Genomic DNA, 22,355 nt, shown 5'->3' on the forward strand with positions numbered 1-22,355 from the left:
GAAAGATTACGACCCTCATTGCTTCACAAAGCAGAAAGAAGCAATAGAAATTAAAACTAGTTTTGAATAACACTTGGTAAAAGAAGAAAAAAATGCACAATGAATGAAAAAATGGACTTTAATGATGAAAATAGAGGGAGTATAACAAAAAGGTAAAAAATGAAAAAGATCTAGAATGATTTTTTCTAACAAATGCCTTTTCCTATATGGACAATAGAGCCCCCACCCTTGGAGGACCATGGTCCTGAATGTGCTTATAAATGAGATAGAAAAGGCTCTAAGAAGCAGCTGATTTAAAACACACATACATGCTGAAGTAACACAATTAGTGAGGCATTGAAGGAACAAACAATAATAATAATAGCCAACATTTCCATAGAGCCTACTATGTGCTAGGCACTGTGCTAAGTACTTTACAAATATTATCTTAATTGATCTTCACAATAACTTTGCAATATAGGTGCTATTATTACCCTTATTTTACAATTGAGGAAACTGAGGCAGACAGAGGTTAAGTGACTTGTCCAGGGTCACCCAGTTAGTGTCTGAGGTTGGATTTGAACTCAGGTCTTGATTCTAGGTTCACCATTCTATCTACTATGCCAACCTGAAATTTACAAGACAGCTGAAGGAGGGGAAGATATCAAGGCCATGGAAAAATCTCAACCTTTCTTTATCACAAAAAGATGACCAAGAAAACAAAATTAGCAGCCGATCTGACTACCTTCACATGTATCAAAAAAATCTGAGAAGTATCTATACACACACACACACACACACACACACACACACACACACACACACACACTGTGTAAATCCTGACACTATTAGTAGAGAAAAGGCAGGTTTTGACAAATGATATTGAGTCGGTCAACAAACATTTAAATGTCCACTATATGCCAAGTACCATGCAAAGTACTAGGGATGCAAAAAGAGGCAGAAGACTGTCCCTGCCCTCAAGAAGCTTACAATCTAATGGAGGCACCAAGTAAATATATACAAATAAGCTCTATACAGGTTAAATAAGAAATAATTAACAGAGGGAAGAAACTGGAATTAAGAGGGGTTGAGGAAAGCTTCTTGTAGGAGATAGGATTTTAGTTGTAACTTAAACGAAAGTAAAGGAAGTGAGGTGGCGCAGTGGATAGCATTCCCAGCCTGGAGTCAGGAAGACTCATCTTCCTGAGTTCAAAACCAGCCTCAGACACTAGCTGTGTAACCCTGGAAGTCACTTAACCCTGTTTGCCTCAGTTTCCTCATCTAAAATGAGCTGAAGAAGGAAATCCATTCCAGTGTAGAAAACTCCAAATTCAGTCACAAAGAGTCAGACACAACTGAAACAACTGACTAACAACGAAGGAAACCATGGAAGTCAGTAGCTGGAGTACAGGAGTGACAGCATTCTAAGCCTGGGGGAGCATCAGAGAGAATACACAGAGCCGAAAGATGGAACGTCTCATTCATGAAACAGGAGACCAGTGTCACTGAATCCAAGAGGACATGTCAGGGAGTCAGGTGTAAGAAGACAGGAAAGGTAGGAAGATGCATTCATTATGCAATGACTAAGCAAACTGGAGTGCATGAATGGAATGAAATACTAATGTGCCCGAAGAACTGACAACAGGGACAGATTCTGAGTAACTCTGAAGATTTGTTTGAACTGATGCAGAATGAAGTTAACAGAACCAGATGAAGAATTTATATGACTACAACATCATTTTAAAAAAAAAAGACAAATTAAAAGATTTAAGAGCTCTAATCAATACAATAAGCAGCCATGACTCCAGAAGACCAATTATGCAGCATGTTTCCCATTTTTTTATTTTATTTATTTATTTTTTGTTTTCAACATTCACTTCCATAAGATTTTGAGTTTTAAATTTTCTCCCCCTCCTTCCTCTTTTCCCTCCCCAAGACAGTGTGCAATCTGATATAGGCTCTACTTGTACATTCATATTAAGCATATTTTCACATTAGTCATGATGTAAAGAATAATTAGAGCTAATGGGAGGAATCTCCAAAGAGAAGAAATAAAACAAAACAACAAAATAAATGGTGAGCAAATAGTATGATTCCATCTGTATTCAGACTCCACATTTCTTTTTCTGGAAGTGGATAGCATTTTCCATTGGGAGTCTTTTGGAGTTGTCTAAGATCCTTCCATTGCTGAGAAGAGCCAAGTCTATTAAAGTCAGTCATCACACAGTGTGTCTGTTATTGTGTGCAATGTTCTCCTGGTTCTGCTCACTTCACTCAGAATCAGTTCATATAAGTCTCTCCAGGTTTTTCTGAAGCCCACCTGCTCATCATTTTTTACAGTACAGTAGTATCCCATTACATTCATATACCACAATCTGTTCAGCCATTCCCCAATTAATGGGAATGCCCTCAATTTCCAATTCTTGGACACCACAAAAAGAACTGCTATAAATATTTTTGTACATGTGGGTCCTTTTCCCATTTTTATGATCTCTTTGGGATACAGACCTAGAAGTGGTATTTCTGAGTCAAAGGGTATGCACAATTTTATAGCCCTTTGGGCATAATTCCAAATTGCTCTCCAGAATGGTTGGATCAGTTCACAACTCCACCAACAATGCATTAGTGTTCCAATTTTCCCACATCTTCTCCAACACTTATCATTGTCCTGTTTTGTCATGTTAGCCAATCTGATAGGTGTGATGTGGTACCTCAGAGTTGTTTTGATTTGCATTTCTCTAATCAATAGTGATTGGGAGCATTTTTTCATATGACTGCAGATAGCTTTAACTTCTTCCTCTGAAAACTGCTTGTTCATACCCTTTGACCATTTATCAATTGGGAAATGACTTGTATTCTTATAAATTCAACTCAGTTATCTAAGTATTTTAGAAATGAGGCCTTTATCAGAGACACTGTCTATAAAAATTATTTCCCAGATTTTTGCTTCCCTTCTAATCTTGGTTGAATTGGCTTTGTGCAAAAACTTTTCAATTTAATGTAAAGTCATCCATTCTGCATTTCATAATGTTCTCTATCTCTTCTTCGCTTATAAATTCTTCCCTTCTCCATAGATCTGATAGGTAAACTATTCCTTGCTCTCCTAGTTTGCTTATAGTATAACATTTCCCATTTCTTGCCAGACATAAATGAGACATCCATTTTTCAGACATGACCAATGTGTGGATTTGTTTTCTTTAATTTTGCTTATTTGTTATAAGGAAAGGCTTTTGGTGGGAGGGGGCCAGAGGGGAGAAGGAAGGAGAAAGGGAAGAGGACTAGTGATACTGACATTTAAAAAAGGAAAACAGTAACAGCAATATTGTTTTAAAAATGACTGACGCAGTGGATAGAGCACTGGCCCTGAGTTCAAATCCGGCCTCAGACACATAACACTTATTAGCTGTGTGACCCTGGGCAAGTCACCTAACCCCATTGCCTAACCAAAAAAAAAAAAGAATGACTTTGAGCAAATAAGTTCTTTTGGTCTATTGTAAATACCCAAATTAACTATAAAGGACAAACGAAGAAAAACTATCTGCATCCAGAGAAAGAACTGGTAAATAGAAGTATGTATAGAATAATTTTACATGTATGTTTTGGGGGAGGGGAGGTCTGGATCTCTATCTGTGTCTATATCTGTGTGTAATGGTAGCCATCTCTAGGGTGGGTGTCGGGGGAAGGGAAGAAAAAAAGAAAACAATGTACATGATAATTTTGTTGTATACTTGAAAGGAATAGCAAGTTGTGCATAGCAGATTTGCAGTTTCATGTACAGTCATCTTTTTTATTGTACTATGTTATAGAAATGCTTGTTTAATTCCATAAATTAAAATAAAAAAATATATAGGATTTGGGATTGTCCCCAAAAAAGGAGGGGAAGCTTGTCAATTAAACATTTTTAAATGCACAGAAGAGAACAAAAGGCTACAAGAGGAGATCCAGACGAGCAGAATAGCTTTGGAATCAATGTATCTGAATTTGTCATATACTTTTTTAAAACAAGTTGTGCTTAGTGGAGATACATGGCTTCACATGTAATCCTCTTTTTCTACTTTTGTGTGTAACGATAACAGATGGTGTTTATATAACACTTACCATGTGCCTGGCACTATGCGAATGTATTTTACAATTATGATCTCATTTGATCCTCACGACAACCTTGGGAGGCTGATGTTAGTATGATCCCCATTTTATAGATGAAGAAACTGAGGGGACCAGAAGTGAAATGCTTTGCCAGGGGTCACACAGTAAGTGCTGAAGGCTGGGGTTAACTCAGGGCTTTCTGACTCCACTGCATCACCTGACCAAGCTGCCCATATATGCAAACATTTACGTTCAGTGAGTGATCTTTGTCAAGTTCAGAGTAGTAGTATAAACATCAGAATTAAAATCCAGGGGAAAGAATGATGGGCTGGTCATGTGACAAAAGTGAGGGCTAAGAGAGGGGCAACCTGAGTGCCTACCTCTAGAGATGTCTAGAAAAAGAGAGGTTGGCCAGTGGTGACCTCAAGGGAAGACTTGGAGAAGGAGACACAGTGTGAGTAGGCTTGTATGCAGGGGGATGAGTACCCTTGTACAGAACAGTCAAGTCCATGAGATCCCACAACTGAGTATTATAGTATAAGGAAAAGCCTTCTAAAAATATTTGAGCTGCTCAGGAATGGACTGGCCATCTGGGAAGTGGCAGGCTTTCTTTCTGGGCTGCCAGAGTCCTCAGATCCAAAGCAGAGTCTTCATTGCTGCCCCCCTGGTCTGAGGTCTGCAAGTTCTTGACTTGAGTTTAGGTCTGAGCAACAGTAGATGCTGCTGGACTCTGCCCCATCAGCCAGCTCAGAAGGGAATTGGAGACTCCCCTTTGTTCTGGGATTCCTGTCCTTGTTGGACCCCTGAAGGCTAGGCTAGAAGCTGGAAGTAAGACCTTGCTTTTACCAGGGTCTGAGCCACACAGCTGCAGCTGGCAGCAGCTTCTGAAATTTCTTTTAGTTTAGTATACCACCCAGGGCCCCTTGCCCTAAAATGTCACTCCTCTGTGCAGGTCCTCTTCTCAATCTCCCTTGGATCTGTGATATGGAACTGAGTAGTAAGTATAAAACTGCCAGGTGACACCTGTCCCTGTTGCAGTGTCCTGGGATGGGTCTGAGGGTGTCCCATGTGGGTCAGGAACCTCCTCTTATGCTGGTGCACAGCCTCTCTGGGCTCTGGAGGTATCCAGCAGTGTGCTTCTGGCCAGGCCTGTTCCCAGTATCCTCAGGCCTCCCTGCCTATCTCATTAGGTCAAGTTGGGCTGGACAAATGACTCACTGTAACTTTTTCTGGATTTCCCAATAAGGATTTGGTCTTGTACATTTTCTAGCTATTTCTGTAGGAGTTTGTGCAGTGGGCCTCCCCACACTGTTCCCAACCTCTCTGCCATCTTGGCTCCAACCCCTGAAGTGGTCAGCTCCTGGTCACTGGAGGGTTGCCAATGGAAGATGGATGGCCACTTCTCAGGAGTAGATCAAATTCTCCGTTCAGGGAGGGATTGAACTAAAGGATCTTTGAGCTCCCTTCCAACTCTATGAGACTATGATTCTGTGATTCCATGGCCACTCTCCCAAGAGCATTGGAATTGGACTCAGGAAGAACTGATTTCAAATGCCACCTAAACACTAACTAGCTTCGTAACCCAGACACAAATCACTTGACCTCTCTCAGCCTCAGTTGCCCCACCTATAAAATGAAGACAATAATGGCACCTACTTCACAAGGAGGTTGTGAGGATCAGTTGAAACAACAAATAGACAATGCATTGCAAACTATAAAGTGCTATATAAATGCTGGTTGTTGTTATCATTATTTCTCTCCTCCTCCTCCTTTCTCCTCCTCTTCCATGGCAGTCCAACACCCATGATCAGTTCAAAGGGCACATTTGGTCTCTCCTACAACATGAGAGGATTTCAGAAATCAGTGCTACACAGGTGAGTCAACCATATAAATGAGCAGTAACAGCCTCTTTCCTGGCCCTTCCCTAATGGGTAGGTCTTGGCTGAGTAAACCCATTCCATTGGCACAGTCTGGCTTCTCCTTTGGTCTCTCCTCTTCTCTCCTGTGCTCACTCTTCAGATGCTTCAGTTTCTTCAGAAGATCACAGATTTAGAGTTACAAAGGAAACTTAGAGCTCATCAAATTCAACCTCTCATTTTACAGATGAGGAAACTGAGGCCCAGAAAAGTTGTGACATGCCCAAGGTCACAGAGTAAGCATCTGAGAGGGGATTTGAACAAAGGTCAGCACTCTATCTACTGCACCATGCTGACCCTCAGCATAGGCTCTTTGGGCCCAGCTTCAAGGTCCTGCCCATCCCCTGGAAGGTTTCACCATATCCCTTTCTGAGTCATAAAATCATGACATGTCAGAGCTGAATAGAACCTTAGAGATCATTTTGTTCTCTTTTTAGAGATGAAAAAAATTGTCACAGAAAGGTTGCTAGTAGAGTCAAGACATGTAGTTTAAGTACAAAGATAATATGGGGAGAGGGTGGGAGGAATCATCTCATCTTGGGTAGTTGTAGCTACAGCAATATCTAGGGTAAGACAGTCAGAACTTTTATCCAGGGTGCTAACATTCAGATGGCACTGACAGCTCTTGTCCTCCCCAACAGAGAGAAACAACTAATCTTAACACCAAGCCAGAGATAGGAGTTGTGATGCGATCAGCACAGATAACTCTGGTCAGCACTTCCTCTGAATCTTAGGAAGCTGCTTTGAGCCCTGGTCAGCTCAGTGTCTTGTCCAGGGCCACATAACCTTTACATGTCAGAGGCAGCCCATGATCTCAAGGCTTCTTGGCTTCAATGCCTAGTTAGCCTTGAGCTCCAATGTTTCTCCCTGAGGTTGCTCTGCTTCTTTCAGTTAAATTTACCTCAATAAGCTGCCTTGATGGAGCCTTTCACGTCAGTTTCTGGTGCCAAGATTGCTCGACATGACTGGTTCTAGTCATGACTTTTCTTACACTGAATTGCCTTTTTCTGTGCTAGACACAAGGCACCTTTTCCCAGATACCCTCTCCTTTCTGGGTTTTTGTGGCTCCTGTCCTGCCTATCTGATCCCTCCTTAGTTTCCTTTACTGGCATCCATATGCCAGTATATGGCATATGGCATCCATATTATAGTCACTAACACTGGGTCTTCCCCAAGATTCTGTCACAGGTACTTCTCTCTTTTCCTTATATACTCATTTTCTTGGTAACCTCATTGACTCCCAGGGGTTTAACTATCATCTCTATTTGGATGAATCTTCTGTCTCTATACCCATCTCTCATTTGTCATTTAAGTTTAGGCCCACATCAAAATTCCTATTGGACATTTCAAACTGGAAGTCCTGGAGACGTCTCAAACTCAACATGTCAAAAACTGAACTCATTATCCCTCCCTCAAAACCTTCCCCTCTTCTAATCATTCCTAATCACTCCAAACAGTACCATCCTTCTGGGTCCCAGGTTTGTAACTAGAGCATTTCCTTGCATCCAATCTGTTCTCTCCACTCATGCCACTACCACCTCAGTTCATCACTGTTGTCCAGATTTTTACAACAGATTTTTACACTCAGTCTCCCTGCCTCAAGTTGCTCCCTAATTGGGTCCATCCTATACACTGCCGCCAAAGTAATTTTCCTTAAGTGCAGATCTTACCATGTGATTACCATACTCAAGAAACTCCAGTGATTTCCTATTGCCTCTAGTATCAAATGGAAACATGACTGCTGAGTTTTTAAAGCCTTACACAAGCTGACCCAGCCTATCTTTTCAGTCTCATTGGACATGATTCTCTCTTCCTCATTCTGCCATCCAGTCAAACTAGATTTCTTTCCATTCCTCACACACAACACTCTACCTCTATTCCCCATGCTTTGCACTGGCCTTCGCACATGCCTGGAATGCTTTTAGTTCTATTTCAAAGAATCACTCTCTTCCTTTAACATACAGCTCAAGCACTGCATTTTGCATGATCTTAATCTCCCGAATGCTAGTATCCTCACTGTCAAACTAGCTTGTATTTATTCTCATTCCCCCATTCCACTAAGGAATGCTGCGGGTAGACAACCTTCTAACTCACTGACAGGTTTGAATTTGTTTGAACTTTCAACCTGGTTTAGCCCATCTACTGAGGTGGTTTTACCAGAGTGTGGCAACTGCACATGCTACAGCTTCTTGGAGCCACAGATGAGAGTTAGGTGAAAGTAGACACCAAAGGTGATGATCAGCCCTGAAAAGGACTCAGCAAGCCCTCACATCAGAGGTGCCAGTCCTCCTGGAACACCCCATACACAAATTTTTGGAACAATTTGTTCCAGTGGCCATAAAGGTGGCTGAAGCAGGAGCTGTGGAGTGCTTAGAACTTGATCAGGCATTGGAGATACCGAGGTCATCCACTGCACCCTGGGCCACTGCCAGTCATCCTGACTTTTGTTTTGCCACCGAATTTCAGTGGCTCTGGAAGAGAAAGTGAGGCTGCCGACTTTGTGCTACTCTACCTCACTTAAATCCAATTCACAGTGAGTAGAAGACATCACCATGATGTCACTGGTCCTCTTTTAAAATGAAAGAGAAACAACATCTTGTATTTGACTACCTGGTGTGTGTATTTATATTTTTTACTTCATATTTATCTGTATATATTTTATTTGTACTTATTTTCTTCCTAATTAGAATGTCAGTTCCTTGAGAGTAGAAATTATTTCATTCTTGGTATTTATAGCCCCAGCACCTAAGACAGTGCCTGACACATAGTAGATAATAAATACTTGTTGGTTAGTCAATGCATTGATTGAGGAAAGGTGCTAATAGCTGGGAGGATTCACAAAAATTTTGTAACTTCAAGCCCCCATATTTTTACTTAGACAAATGCACATCTTCACCATTGAGGATTGCCCTTCCACCCACAAGGACATTCCAGGGAAGGGCATGTTTTCACTATTATAGCCATGAAATGATTCATCTATGCTGTTACCTCAATGAAGTCAATTTGGACATACTCTTTGATGAGTTCTACCATTGAAACCTCATCCTCTGGATCTTCCATCACAGCCATTGATTTACTTGTCTTAAAATCTTCTTCAATTGCCTGCCACAATTGAATGCTCCTAGGAAGGTTAGAGACAAATCCAGCCTTAATGGCCCATTCGTGTTTTATGAGATGTATCAGAGTACTGAATGTGGTCTCACCTGTAAGAACAAAGGAATGAAAGGGAAATTTTTCCTGACACTTTCTTTTTTTTAGTTTATTTTTAATATTTATTTTTAGGGGGCAGTTAGGTGGCACAGTGGATAGAGCACTGGCCCTGGAGTCAGGACCTGAGTTCAAATCTAGCCTCAAACACTTGACATTTACTAGCTGCATGACCCTGGGCAAGTCACTTAACACCATTGCCTAGCCCAAATATATATATGTATGTATGTATGTATGTATATATATATATGTATATATATATAAATATATATATGTAATTTACTTTTAGTATTTTATTTAAAGTTTTAAATTCCAAATTCTATCCTTCCTTTCCTCCTTCTCTCCCCTCCCCTCCCCTTTACCTGAGATGGTAACCAATCAGATATAGGTTATACATGTGTAATTATGTAAAATATTTCCATATAGGTCATTTTGTACAAGAAAACTCAAATAAAAGAAAAAATGACAGAAAGAAGATGAAAATAGCATCCTTCAGTCTATATTCAAACAATATCAGTTCTTTCTCTGGAGGTGGATAGTATGCTTCATCATTAGTCCTTTGGGATTGTCTTGGATCATTGTGTTGCTGAGAATAGCTGTCATTCCAGTTCTTCATCGTACAATATTGTGGTTACTGTGTAAAACATTCTTCTGGTTCTGTTCACTTCACTACGAATCAGTTCATGTAAGTCTTTCCAGGTTTTTCTGAAATCACCGTGCTTGTCGTTTCTTATAGCACAATAATATTCTATTATAATCATATACTACAGCTAGTTTAGCCATTCCCCAATTGATGGGAATCTCTTTGATTTCCAATTCTTAGACATCACAAAAAGAGGTACTATAAATATTTTTTTTACAAATAGGTCCTTTTTCCCTTTTTTTGGATGTCTTTGGGATATAGAGCTAGCAGTGGTATTGCTGGATGAAAGGGTATGCAAAGTTTTATAGCCCTTTTGGCATAGTTCCAAATTGCTCTCCAGAATAGTTGGATCAGTTCACAACTCAACCAATAGGGCATTAGTGGCCAAGTTTTCCCACAACCCCTCCAACATCCAATATTTTCCTTTTTTGTCATATGAGTCAATCTTATAGGTGTGAGATGGTACCTCAGAGTTGTTTTAATTTTCATTTCTCTAATGAATAGTTATTAAGAGCATTTTTTCATATGGATAGCTTTGATTTCTTTGTCTAAAAACTGTCCATTCATATCCTTTGACTATATAACAATTGAAGAATGATCTGCATTCTTATAAATTTGACTTGGTTCTCTATAATTTGAGAAATAAGGCCTTTACCAGAGATACTTGTTGCAAAAAAATTTCCCAGTTTTCTGCTTTCCTTATAATTTTGGTTGCATTGGTTTTGTTTGTGTAAAAACTTTTTAATTTTATATAATCAAATTATCTATTTTACATTTTGTAATGCTCTTCATATCTTCATTGGTCCTAAATTCTTCCCTTATCCATAAATCTGACAAATAAACTATTTCATGCTCTTTTAATTTGCTTATAGTATCATCCTTCATGTCTAAATCATATACTCATTTTGATCTTATCTTGGTGTATGGTGTGAGATGTTGGTCTATACCTAGTTTCTACCATGCTGTTTTCCAGTTTTCCTAGCAGTTTTTGTTAAATAATGAATTTTTGTTCCTAAATCTTGGATCTTTGGGTTTATCATATATTAGATTACTATGGTTATTTACTATAATATAATTTATATCTAATCTATTCTACTGATCCACCACTCTATTTCTTAGCTAATACCAGATTGTTTTGATAACTACCACTTTATAATACAGTTTGAGATCTAGTACAGCTAGCCCACTTTCTTTCTCTTTTTTTTTCATTGAGTCCCTTGATATCTGTGTGACACTTTCAAACACTGGAATACAAACCCATTTCCAAAGGACTCAAGTTAGCTCATTTCCAGTCATTTGGAATTTTTATTATTGAAATAAATGCTTATTAGTTGCAAAGGATTTGTCTGGTTTTGTCTCCCTTATGTGAAAATACTGTCAGAAATTTACAAGTCATAAATGTTAATAACTTGATGTTAAGTTAATTTTTCATGCAGTCTAGACAAAAGCAATAGAAATCTCTATAGAGCACATGGGTAACGTGTCCTGAAGCCTTTTCACTCTTGGGCATATAGTTTACTAATAAGGACTTCAATAAAGAAAATAATCATTTCAAGGTATGTTTTCATTATTTTCAACCTGCTTCCTACATACCTTCTAGGGTTATGACATGCTATTCCCTTTCATTTGCTCTATAGTCCAGCCCAATGAAACTTCATGCTATTTCTCACTCACACTATTCCATCTCCCATCTCCACATGTATTAGCCACTCCCCATGCCTGGAATGTGTTGCCTCCTAACCTCTGCTTCTTCAAATTCCTAGCTTCTTTAAAAACTCAACTCAAGTAGTACCTCTTATATAAGGTCTTTTCCCAGCTGCTAGTGTTTTCCCTGAATAATTACCTTGTATTTTACATATATGTGTATGTGTGTATGTATGTATATATGTATGTATATACACAGAGAGAGTTATATATATAGATATGTTTATAAATACATGTAAATATATGTTTGTATGTTTATATATGTGTGTTTGTGTATAGTGTGCATGTATTGTGTGTGCATATATGTGTGTATGTATATAGTATAGATGCATTGTGTATGTATGTACATGTAAGAATGAGGATAACCAGCTCTTACCACCCACTAGCTTAGGGATAGACAAGTCAACAGATTTTAAAAAATTTGATCTCTTTGACATGTGGCCAGACTAACAAGATTTTACTGAAGATGTCAAAAAAAATGGTTATACATGTAACCAAGTGACTACACTAAGCTCCTACCTGTAACATGTGCCTTGCATGTAACTGTATGTCCTCATACATACACATTAGTCACTGTTCTTGGAGTGTGCTTTGGTCTTATTTTGTTATTCATGCTTATCTGTATGTACATACATACATTTGGTGATGAAGCATAGTTTCGCATTTGTTTATCTGTATAAATACTCTACACACACTTTGTTTTTATGTAACTCATGAAACTGGCGGCTGCTTTGCTGTTTATGCTTACTTGCTGGTGTGCTGTGGATATTCATTAATATCATAATGTGTATATGTGATATGTTCTGCAAGTAATGTGGTCATTCAGCTGCTGGAGTAGTCTGCCATGTCATGCCTGCATTGTTGCAAAATCTATTCTACATTCTGCTAATGTGCATTTTATATAAATGATCTCTTGGGATACTTATCTAAGCTATTGGGAAAATTATTTTCATTTCAAACTTGGATGACTGTTGATTTGTGTGATACATATGTACAGATTTCAAAATTTCTGGCACAGGAGAGGAATGTAACATACCCTTCATGAGCCAGAAGGCTCCTACAAAGAGATTTATCAGCAAGATTTGAAAGTATGGGCAGCCTGGAAGAATATTCTCCATTTCTTTTTTCCAGTTATTGGTGGCTAACTGGAGAGTGATGACAGCTCCAAGCAAAGAAGACAAAGAAGGAGATAACAGAGGAGGGGTGCTATCTGGGCCATCAGTGGCAACCATGGAAGACAACAGGGTTGAGGCAGATTACTCTACACCCCAAAGGACTCTAGGCTTGCTCTTGTGCTCTTTACTGGGATTTGTGAGGACTATATGTCTCCATTGCTGGGCCAGAACTATCCTTTCTTCTGATCCTCTGAGAAAATGGGGAAGGCTCATGAGTTAGGAAACGAAAATAGAAGGGACCCAAATAATTCCAATCCTGGTCATAAGCAACACCATAGAAGCAGGTATCTTTAAATACTTCATCTTTCCTTCCTTTGTCACTTAAGCCTCTAATTAAACCATGGTTACTATTAAACTGGGTGAACCAGGAGAAGGATGTAGCATTGGGGGATGGGGAATAGGGTTAGGAAAACCTGGAAGTCAGGAAGAGATGAGCTGTTGTGATGCTAAAGTCTGGGGGAGGGGGGAGAGTAGAGAAATACGTATTGATTTATTTTAACAACCTCACAGATCAGAGAAAATATTTTCACTGGGCTATTCCTAGGCCCAAAACAGTCTAGTTAACAGACTACTCAATGACCCTGTCTTTCATCTCTTTGAGATATGGCCAGTCAATAAGAAAATGACTCCTCTGCTCAGTCAAGCAGTCAGGCAACAAGCATTCATTGAGTGATTTTGATATGCTGGACTCTGTGCTAAGCAGAAGGAAAGGTGGGAGGCTGAGTGAGCACCTACAAAGTGACCCCATAATGGAAGAGGGGGAAGCTTTGCTCACACAAAAGGAGTCAGGGAGCAAAGTGACTGATGTCCAAACAGCTCAGCTGGATAGAGAAAGCATTCGTTAAGCTTTATTAGTGCGTGTCAGGCACTGTGCTAAGAAGGCCTGGGAGTAAAAATAGACACAAAAAGAAGCGTCCATCCTCTCAAGGAGCTTACCTTCTAACGGGGGAGGAAACACATAAAAGGAAATGGGGAGGGGCAAGGCTGCTGGCCAGGAGGTGGAAAAGTCTGGAAAGCAGGGAGTGTAATGAACAGGAACTGTCCCTCAGGGCCAGGGACAGTTAGTTATACAAACATTTGGATTCTGGCCATGTGGAAGAGATATGTGGGGTGGTTATATGGGGCAGTGGATAGAGCACTGGACCTGGAGTCAGGAATTCCTGAGGCTAAATTCTACCTCAGACGTTGTGGTGCCTGTCTGGTAAGCTTGGTGGAAGGATCAAACAAGATAATGTGTGGGACTTTAAAATGTTATTTCAATGCTGTTGGCTATTTTTATTATTATTATTACACTTGATATCTTTGGTCCCAGAGGTCAGGATTAGGACCAAGAGCTAGTAGTTGCAGAGACTTAAAATAGCATTTAATAAACATTTATTCATTCATTCCTTCATTCTACATTCACAGCCAGGGAATGGAGAGACACTAGAGAGGGCGCCCTATTAGAAATTGGCTTTTTCCTACTCCAGTTGAGCCACCAATATTGGACCCATCAGGACCACAATAATCATTCCATCCACAGAGAGGCTACGTGTGCCCCACTGGCATGACTGGGGAAAGGAGACGCTCACTTCACTGACCACATGATCAGAGGGATCCCACATCTGTCGCTTCAGTGGCTTAGGTCTCTTGCCCTGCACCCCCAAGCAGCCAAGATGGGGTAGAGTCTGGAGCTGTGTCAGCTCAGAATCACTACATCATCTCCTACTTCCATGCCCACATCAGGAATATGATGTCTCCTCATGTTCAAGTTTCCTTCAAAGCTGAGCTCGTATACCACCCCCTTACGAGAGACCTTTCCCGATGCCCTTAGATGTTTGGCATCCTCTGTGTCATCAAATTCTCTTGTATTTTTTTATCTGCTTCCACATTACATCCCTGTCCTCATGAGATGCTAAGTTCCTTGAGGGAAGGAACTGTCTTTTTTTAAAAGTTCCTATATATCAAAGCCTAGCATAGTACCTGGCACATAGTAGGTGCTCAATAAATGCTCATTGGATTGAAGTAGATGTTTCTGTTTGTTTTTACAACAGTGGTAGTATAACAGTTAGACAGGCATGGTGTCTTGGGGGAAAAAGAAACAAATCCTTTTATGTGACTGTGAAGAAATTATCCCATCATTAGTAATACAAGAAACACCACTTTAAAAAGAAAACTTTTCCATCCCAGCAGATAGGTCTGAGCATTCTAAGCACAGCCCTTTTTAACATGTGCAAGCAATCAGATGAAATAGAGAAGGCTCAGAAAAAGCCTTGAGACTTGGTCTACCAGAGCTCATAGAGGGCAAGGCAGGGAGTCAGGAAGCCCTGAGTTCAAGCCCTGCCTCTGACACATGATCTAACTGGGTGACCACAAGCAAGTCACCAGAGCCCCAGGGTCCCAGGTATGATTTGACAATCAGCATCAGTGCTGGGTGTCTCCAGCCACACCAGTGAAATCAGAGTCTGAATAGAAAATTTGCAGCCTGAGTAAGTGAGCATCATTTCATGCCACTCTTCCTGAATACAAAGACCCAAGTACCATTCTCTAGAATCAGAGGTTTGGGGTTCGAATCTGATGCACACTAAGGTGACCTTAAGTAAGTCACTAACCTCCCGGGTCCTAGTTTCCTTATCTTAAAATGAAAGTGTAGGAATAAATGCCCCATTCCAGGTCTACAACCCTCTGATCCCATGGGAAAAGGATTCACACTCCTCTGGGGGAACCACTAAAGGTTATGTGACCATCAGAAGCTATTTCATCCCTCTGAGATTCAACATCCTCATCTGTAAAATGGGGATAGTAAAATGTATAGTATTTGTCTTATGGGGTTATTGTGAGGATGAAGCAAAAATGAAATTGTGAGCATGTGATGCTTATCATGTGACCATAGATTCAGAGCTGAAAGGGAACTTGGGTGAGTCAAATTCCCTCATTTTACAGATGAGGAAATGGAGGCAGACAGAAGTGAAGTGACTTTCCCAAAGTCATACATTTGGCAAGTGTCTGAGCCAGATTCCAAGTCCAGTGCCTTTATCCACTACTCCCGAACCTTTGTAAACCTTGAAGCATTTGCAAATGTTGGCTGTTACCATTTCCTAGATCAAGATAATGGTAGATAAAGAAATTTAAATCTAGAGGATACTCACCCAAAATTCAACAATGACAGATATGGATTCCTAAAAAGGGAACACTGAAAACAGGGCTGTCAAAAAAAAGAAGGTGACAGCAATAAGTCTAAACATCACAATTTGGGCACATCTAGGGCTTCACTCATCTCCATAACTCTAAACTCTTCCTGCCCTGGATCATCTATCTCATACCCTGTTACCAGAATTATCTCCCTAATGGATAGCTCTAATTGTGTCAATCTCCTGCTCAAAAACTTTCAATGGTCCCCTATCAACTAAAGAACAAAATTCCATCTCATTAGACCCAAAAATGTTCTTCTAATCCTCCTCAGGTCCCTAAGCTCCAGACCAAAATGCTTGTTCTTAGCATTCTGATCAGTGACATGGATAAAGATAAACTTCTTAAAATAGCAGGTGCAAGCTGGGATAGATGACTCCTCACCATTACTGGGGAGAGAGACTGGACCTAGGATGCCATTGGTGTAGTGAGCTTCCTGTGAAGAACTCCTCATCCCCAGAGCAGGTTGGCACCTTCTCTAACAGTCTTAGAGAGTTACCTGAGGACTCAGAAGTGAAATGATTGACCCAGGGTCACAGAGTCAGTGTTTGCCAGAGGCAAACAGGCTTTCTTTACTCCAAGTGCTCTATTCATTGGGCCACACTGTCCCTCTACTAGGATCATCTAGGGGACAAAGGGGAGAGGATGACCAAAGTCAACATCTTGCACTGATGTTTGTCTTCCCGTCTCCAAGAGTCCATGAGTCAGATGAAGGAAGTGGTTGTTGTTTGGGACTGTCTTCGTAAGTCATTGAAATAGAGCAGATTGTGCCCAGAGGGCTTGTCATGCATAACTGAGGACTCAGAAAGCTCAGTAGACAACTGAGGAGATGTGCAGTCAGTACAGACTTCATGTTATTGGAAAAAATGAGTGCTTTGTGGTACATGTGAAGGAGAAGGTTGCTAAGCATCTGATATGTGAGTTAACCCTAAATGCATGCTGGTATAGCAGGAAAAAGTGCCAGTCCGCAAGACCTGGCAGAAAACTTTTGCTTGCTCCAAAGTCCCTTGGACCTCCACAGGAACAAAGTTCTCCAAACTCAAGATGCCACCCTGGACACAGTAGCGTCGATGGTACATTTTACATAGAAAATGGCTTGGTTCAAATTGAAAAGTACTCCCTGTTCTCCAGGGCAAGTGATCCGAGCTGCTTTATCCAAGGTTAGTGATGAATTTACTAATCCCAACAGTTTGAAAGCTCGACAGTGAAAACATGGTGGGCAGTAAGCCGCTGAGCTGGCAAAGTTAGCACAGTGAGAGGACTTTCCTTCCTCTACCTAAACAGAAACCCAGCAGGAGGACTTTGAAATCAGAGCACTGAGCTACGTGCTCCAACCTAGATCTGGGAACCAGCCAGTGTAGTCTTAGTGGGGGACCAAGCTTAGCTCCCTCTTCTGCCTTGAGAAGAAGGTTAGAGGAAGACTATGAGTGTAGAGGGAGAACATGGACAAATCTCCAGTAACTCCTGGGTCAGGATATCAGAGACACAACTCTGTTGTTAGTTTTAGAGGTCTGTGGGGTTATATGCTAGAATATCAGACACACTTATATTCAAACATAAACACAAAATCATGTTCTAATAGTGAATGGAAAGTGGTTTGGGATTTTCTGCATCTTTGTATTATCCTTGCTGATGTTCCCTTCTCATTTACACAGAAAATCAAGGTTTATATTCACCAATCATTAGCAGCAGCATGGGGGAGGGACCACCTCAGCTTCCCTCTCCAATAGTCCCCACCCCATTGGAAAGTAGGACTCCATGGCTGCCTCTGCCATGGCTCTGATTCCTGAGCCTTTGGCTGAGAACCAGGTCAGCCCACACCACTTCCTGCTTGCTCTCACAGTGCAGATTCCCTTCCCACCCTTCTAATACCTCTTTATGGAGTGTCTTTCCCCATTCAAATGTAAGCCCTTTGAGGACAGGGACTGTCCCACAGGGAGTGTTTGCTTTGATATATCTTGTCTGTCTGTCTTGTCTGCCTGTTTGTCTGTGTGTGTCTCTCTCTCTTTCTCTCACACACACACAATCTATCTATGGTCTATCATCTATCATCTATCATATATTATTTATCATATATCATCTATCAATCATCTACTATCAATCTATCATCTATCTATCTAGTGGAGAGTCAGCCTCATATTTAGGAAGACCTGAGTTCAAGTTCTGCCTCTAATGTGGATTGTCTGTGTGACCCAGGGCAAGTCACAATTTTATGCACCCCTGCTCTATTCTCTTTAAGACTGTTAGTTGCCCAGTAGGAGCCAATCTGCATTGATAGAGGTAACTTCCTAATGAAGGGTTCTCTATAACTCCAAAATCACAAGTTTGGTTCAAAACCAAAGCCAAAACATTTGACCAATTTGTCTTCCTCATTTATACAGAAGATGTTGTGGTGAGAGAGAGAGAGAGACAGATAGACAGAGAAAGAAAGACAGAGAGACAGAGACAGAGAGACAGAAACAGAGAGAGACAGACAGACAGACAGAGAGATCTGACTAGAAGCTCCTGGAGGACAGGAACTGTCTCACTTTGGTCTTTGGGTCCCCAGGACATAGTAACATTTAGGGTCAGAGTTAGGGTTAGAGCCTTGGGCAGAGTAGGAACTAAATCAATGTTCATTGACTTAAATTGAGGCTGCAGAGAAGGTGTTATCTACCTGCATTGACACAAGGAATCTCCTCACCAGGACATTCTCCAGATCAATGAAATCACAGGCCAGGTCCCTAGCCCTAATTCTAGTCCCTAACCTTAATTCCAGTATTTAGCCCTAATTCCAACTCTAGCCCTGAATTGAAGAGAGGGGAGCTAGCTGATACCAACAACAAAGATGACAAAAAACCAATTGTGAAAAGAGACATACAGCATATCAGTGTGTCTTGATTTCTTCTAGAAAATACAGGCCAGTTGCTTGACATTCCTGGAGTTGACATAGCTATTCCCAGAATATCTGTGAAAGTTGAGTGAACTTAGTCCCAGGACAATTGAAGCAGTTTGGCAAGTGTTCCCAGCAAAGAAAATAAATATCTGGTAAAACCCAGTGAAAATGCAGCTGACTTCCACAGCTCTACAGCCCCTGTGTTTGCTTCCCCTCCTTCAGATGATACCCTCTCTGCTCTTTGTTGAGGTCGAGGCTTCTTATTTGCCAATAGCCATGGAGTATATTAACATGAAAGCGTGCATTCGGCATGGCTTATGAGCTGGCTTTTCTAGCTTGACAAAGGTCTGGGTAAGTCTCAAAATTAGAGTTGGCATCTTTAAGTCTTAATTGGAAAGTCATGGAAAAGGGAAAGCCTCATATTGGCAAATCTTCAGGGAGTTTGCAAAACAAACGGGTCTGGAAGGAAAAAAACCTCACATTCTGAAGAGACATAAACAGGAACCCATTGGTTTCTTCATTGCTGTTGTAATTGCCATTGGTTTTTGTTTTTTTGTTTTTTGGCTAGGCAATGGGGTTAAGTGACTTGCCCGGGGTCACACAGCTAGTAAGTGTTATGTGTCTGAGGCTGAATTTGAACTCAGGTCCTCTTGAATCCAGATCCAGTGCTCTATCCACTGTGCCACCTAGCTGCCTGTAATTGTCATTGTTTTAAGGACATCTATAGCAGCCCATTGGGAACTTAAAGGTCCCATGAAAGAATTCCATGGCCAGGGATTGTAGACAGCACTAGCTATGTATTAATCCACACAAAGGAAGGCTTATATTAAATCAGGGGGTCTTCATCATTTTTTGTTTCAGGGACCCCTTTGGCAATCTGGTGGAAACTAGGGTCCCCTTCTTAGAATTATGCTTTTAAGCAATTGAAGGAAATACTATATTTCAGTTAAAGGTTAGTGAAAATAAAGATTTTTTTTTCTTATCCAAGTTGACAGGCCCCCTAAAATCTTTCCATGGATGCTTTGGCGTATGGGGGAGGGGAGTCCATGAATCCCCTTGTTAAGAATCCCTGACTTAAGGGCATACCTGAGGGAAATGGAACTAGGGACAATATGAGGAGTTTACAATCAGGGTAGCAACCATGTTCAAAAAAGGACAAGGAAAGAATGCGCCCAAATTGTCCAGTTTGCTAAGGCCAGCCCAACTAGAAGGCCTCCTACAGAATGGAACACTTCAGCTAAGTCTTAAAAGAGACCAGGAATTTTAAGAGTCAGGGGTGAGGAGGGCAATCTCTCCAGGCTTGAGGACCAGCCAGTTCAATGTCATAGAGACTGGACATGGCATGGTGTGTGTGGGGAAAGGCATGGCAGCTGTACTATATCATGCATGGAGAGGTGGAGAATATAAAAAAAAAAAAACAGAAACCTCAGAAGGGGCCAAGATATTTGGTGTAAATGCCAAACAGAGAATTTTATATTTGATTCTAGAGTTCCTAGGGAACCACTGGAGTTTATTGGGTAGGGAGGGAGGTGACCAGGCCTGAACTTTAGGAAAATCACTTGGCAGCTATGTGGAGAGTGAAGTAGGGTGGGGAGAGGCTTGAGGCAGGAAGACCAATAGGAAGGCTATTGAATAGTCCAGACATGAGGTGATGAGGGTCTGCCACAGGGTGGGGGCTGTGTTAGTGGTGAAAAGATGTCATATGCAGGAGATACCAGAAAGAAAGAGATTGTATGATTTAGCAATTAATTGGATATGTGGGATGAGCAAGAGAGATGAGTCAAGGATGACACCACGGTTGAAACCTGAATGTCTAGAAAGATGATGGTGCCCTCAATAATAATTGGGCAGTTCGGAAGAGGAGAGGGCTAGGCAGGGGGCAGGGGGCAATAATAAGTTCTGTTTTTCCCTGTTGAGTTTGAGATGCCTACCAGACATCCTCTTCAAGAAGACCAACAGGCAGTTGGTGAAGAACTAGAGCTTTGGAGAGAGAGTAGGGCTGATCAATAGATCTGAGAATCACCTGCATAAATTAATGAGCTGAAGTATTGTGGAGCCTGTCAATGGTGTAAACAACTGGTCAGCTGTCTAAATTTTATAGCTTATCATTTTTGTCTATTTCCCAAAAAAGAGCAAGTATAACAAGAATACGCATCCAAATATTTTCCTGTAAATGACAATAAATCATCTTGAGGGAAAAAAGGGTAGGATTTACATTTTATTGTCATTCGCAAGCCAATAGAACCTATGAGAGAGCACAGGTAAGAAAGAGAAAAAGGTACAAGACAGAGACTTGATGGACACCATACTTAGTGAGCATGACATGAATGAGGTTCCAGCAAAAGAGATTGAGAATGAACCCTCAGACAGGGAGTGGGGAAAAGCAAGAGAGATCACAGTCACAAAAACCCAGAGAGGAGAGAGCTGAGAAGAAAGAGAACATGGTCAATGATGTCAAATACTACAGGGGAGTTAAAAGGGATGTTGAAGAGGTCATTAGTAACTTTGGAGAGAAATGTTTACCAGGGACAAGTGATAACCTGTGATTCCTTTATGAGATGTGAAAACTACTCTGACTGAGTCAAGAACACAATTGGCTGAGAAATCAAATGAACCTCACCATTTGGGGATTTAAATAGCTGAAACTCTGGAGGAATTTCATCAGTTGGAGGATGGGAGGGATTTCAAACCAGAAGCTGCTTATAGAGGAGACCTCTGGAGGGGGAAAGGAGGAAATCTCCCTCTTCTTCCTGTATTATCAGTCATATAGCTTTGAAGGATAGTTACTGGACCAGTAGGAAACTCTGCAATTAAAGAGAAGAGAGAAACATTCCAAACAGACAAGTATACAGACAGAACCTAGAAAAGAAGAGTATCAAGGAGAAAGACCCCAGGCATCAGAGAGTTAAGACTATGGAGAGAATCAGACAGTAAGAAGCCTGCTCAGCAAACCACACAGCAGAAAGGTTTCATTCAAGGGTAGCTCCATGAAGACTCTACAAAACAAGGAAGGACTTCTAGTCCCTTAAGTCCCAAAGATTATGAATTATCTTTGCCACATATGAGTGACTCACTAGCATTGTGCTCTAAGTTTCATCCCACTCTTCCAATAAAGGCTGGATTTGGGAGTAAACACACTGAAGATTTGGGAGGAGTGGGTAATGTTTTGTAACTGCTGTTCATGCCATGCCATCTGAGTAAATGCTTTTGCAAAGAGGCATTTGAGTCTACTGACTGATTGTTAATAGGAAGCACACTAGTGGGGGCTCATGATCCAAGGTATTTAGAATACAGAACCACAGGATTACCCCTAGAGCCGAGGTAGTAGCCACCCTCTGAGGACCCACCCCATGAGGATAAGTACAAGTTGGAGGACTAGCCCTGAAAGGGGGTGCTGTAAATATTATTTTAGTTTTCCCAACTGGAGCAAAGTATGAAAATGAAGAATCTTTTAAAGGCTAAAATGCTTCCCCTCTTCCCCCTTAATAAGTGAGTCTGTCAGTAAGTTAAGAAGAATTATGGATATTTTTAAGAGCAGATCAGTGAGAAGAGCAAATATACCAAGAAATTTCTTTTTTTTATGTTCTTTTATTAGTTATTTC

The sequence above is a fragment of the Vombatus ursinus genome, unplaced genomic scaffold (genome assembly GCF_900497805.2).
Source record: "Vombatus ursinus unplaced genomic scaffold, bare-nosed wombat genome assembly UNPS02014804.1, whole genome shotgun sequence".
Taxonomy (NCBI): domain Eukaryota; kingdom Metazoa; phylum Chordata; class Mammalia; order Diprotodontia; family Vombatidae; genus Vombatus; species Vombatus ursinus.